This window comes from Onychostruthus taczanowskii, unplaced genomic scaffold (genome assembly GCF_017590055.1).
Source record: "Onychostruthus taczanowskii isolate IOZ18803 unplaced genomic scaffold, ASM1759005v1 scaffold24, whole genome shotgun sequence".
In the NCBI taxonomy this organism is placed as follows: domain Eukaryota; kingdom Metazoa; phylum Chordata; class Aves; order Passeriformes; family Passeridae; genus Onychostruthus; species Onychostruthus taczanowskii.
The window spans coordinates 7,406,694-7,409,762 of NW_024499684.1; positions in this window are offsets into that span (position 1 = coordinate 7,406,694).

Consider the following 3,069-nt stretch of genomic DNA (forward strand, 5'->3'; position numbering starts at 1 on the left):
AGACGCCGGGAAAAAAAAAAAAAAAAAAAAAAAAAAAAAAAAAAAAAACAAACAAACAAAAAAAACCGGAGCACCTTTTTATTTTTGTTGTTGTTGTTTCTCCCCACCTTTCTTCTTTTCTTTTTTTCTTTCTTTTTTTTTTTTAACCTCTCGGCTATTTATTTTTGCCGCCCCATCCCCGCAGCACCGGCTCACCGGGTCGCCGGGAGGGGAGGTGGCGGTGGGGCCGCTCCGGGGGCACAGCGGGACCCCCTGGGCGGGCGGCCCGGGGGGAGCCCCGCAGCCCCCGGGCCCCGCTGTCCCCGCTGTCCCCGCCGTCCCCGCAGCCCCCGGGCCCCGCTGTCCCCGCTGTCCCCGCTGTCCCCGCAGCCCCCAGGCTCCGCTCGGGCCCGGGCCGTGCGCTGCCCGCCCGGCCGCACGTGTGCTCGCCCCCCGCTTCCAATCGGGAGAACAGGGATGAAAGGAGAGGCCGGGAGCAGCGCGGGGCTCCCTCGGTATTCCCCGGCTTTCAAGGGTCCTTAGAGCCCTTGAATGAAATTATTGGGCGAAATGGGGTCTGGCGGGACCGGCCGCGGCTCGCCCCCTCCTTGGTTTGTACGTGTAATGCCACTTCTGAGAGCGACAATCGGGCTACTTGCTGGACAGGGAGGGACAAAAAGGAGATTAAACCGTTTTAAATAATAATAAAAAACATCCCAAACGCAAGCAGAGTGGATTACACTTGCCGCGGCGCCCCGGCTCCCCCCCGGTTCCCCGAACAGCCCTCGGGCCCCGCAGGCGGAGCGGCCCCGGGCCCAGCCCAGCCCGGCCCCGCCGAACTGCCCGAGCTCCCGGGAGCGCTCCGAGCGCCCGGAGGGGCTCCCCGGCTCTCCGTGTGAGATCCTGCTCTGGCTGAGGACATCCTGCACCAGCTCGGGACCCTGCCGGGGCTGGGCAAGGCTCTGCCCCTGTCCTGGGCCCGTACCCGCTCCGAATGTGGCCCTTATTCCAGGCATTTCAGACTGTATCTCCCCAAGTTTTCCTCGGGACACCACTGCAAACCCACCATGTGATGACTGAAATCCCCCAGAGAATGGAGTATACAGTTGGTTCATTAAAACTTCCCGGACTAACTTGAGCGCTGGGCTGCTACAGCATAAGAGGGGCAAGAGGAAATTTATCTGTACATTTTCGTCTTTGCCTATTTTTTTTAAACGTAATAAAATTAAAACTTTTGGAGCTCACAGTTGACATTTTGCAGAAAATTGAGTTATCAAGGCAGTAATTATTTCACGGGGAGATAAAACTCTCATAGCCCTAACTGTCAAATAGGGGCCTTTTCAGATTTTAATTACAAAATAAAATTAGTCTGCTCTTCCTCGGAAGGGTTTGTGAGTGGCTAAACAGAGCTTTCCCCAATACTGGTGGTCGTCAAACTCTGCTAATTAGCAATGCTGAGAAATTCCAGTTAACAAGGACATTCTCTAAGTCTCTGCAGGTTCCCTGCCGTTCGCCTTCATTTCCATAAGAAGATTAAGAGTGGAGGGGAACACACTCAAATGCAGATGCAGAAAAGAAGCGTTTTTAACAAGCATCATAATAGTAAGATGCTTGGCTAGTTCTCACCTAATTACTGCAAGTTAAACCTCTATTTGCAGCTAAGGACAAAAAATGGAGCTGCAATCTCCCATCTCCACAAGTCTGCTTAATAGTTTGCTTTAGATTGGTTACTAGTAGGTTCAGGGGAAAAAAATAATATGAAAATGTGTATATTCTTTCCGATACAGTTAACACGATAGGTTGTATCCGTGGGGCTTTTAGAAAAATCGGCGAGCATTAGAACAATAAATACACAAAATCCAAGCAGTTAACATTCATTTTCTTTTTAAGACACTCATAACCTGAAAATAAGAGTGCGTGTGCCGCAGAGCCCATCACTGAGAACATTTGCAGACTATTTGTTTAATGTAAGCACTTTTCATTTCCATAAATTATACCAAAGGCAACGATTTTTTAAATCCACTCAGATTAAACCGTCCCTCTGCAGGCCTCCCTTCCCTGGCTGTATTCTTAGAGAGCAGTGGTGTTATTGTCATTAATATAGAAAATCAGGGACCATTTCATCTTTTTTCTTTTTTTTTTTTTTTTTTTTTTGAAGCCAGCTTCCCGGTCTGCCTCTGCTTCCGCCCACCCGTGTGTGTATTCCCAACCAAGCAAACCTCCATACCCAGAGGAAAGGCACAAAATGCCCCAAAAGAGCCATCGCCCTCACCTTATTTCCTATATTGCACTATTATGCATATATGCCAGTTTATTGCGTCGATAATTAAAAGTGTTAATTAAAATAGACCCATAAATACTCCCGATAGCACAATTGTTAGGCATTTCCCATCCTTTATTCGTATGATAAATGCAATTAGGAAAGGCCCAGGCCCCGAAAGGCTCTCAGTGAGCACAGGGAGCCCACGATGCCTGGTCCTGCGTGCAGCTCCGGGCCGTGCACCCCACGCACCTCCCGCAGCTACAGCCAGAGCAAAAATAACCCCTTGCCTGCGCACCGCCAGCCCTCGCTTATCGGTTTAGCACAATGAGCAAGCACCTACACCGCCCACCCACCCCTTTTAAAAAAAAATTTCAAAATAATTATCCCTAAAATTATTTTTTAATAACTTTATCAACTGGAGACCAAAGGGAGAACAATAAGACAGTTAAAAGCCGCCGCGCAGTCTGGAGCGTCTGGACAATCCGAATCCGGTTATACCCCACATTTCATAATTTGCACCTATTTTTCGACGATTTAACCTATCACTTATCTGGGGGTTATACATACATTTTCGAATTAAACGCATTGGACCCGTTAGGATTTATTTGCATAATCTCCGCACATTTAAAAAAAAAAAAAAAGAAAAAAAAAAGGAGATGCGTCCCTGTTCGCCGGCGGTTTTTTTGTTGTTATTCTTTGTTGTTGTTGTTGTTATTATTATTATTATTCTTCCTTCGGGGTGTCATCTCCCGCTCCCTTCCCCCCGGCCCTCGCGCGGCTCCCGGCGGCGCCTCCCGCCCGGGGCGCGGCCGGGCCGGCAGGGGGCG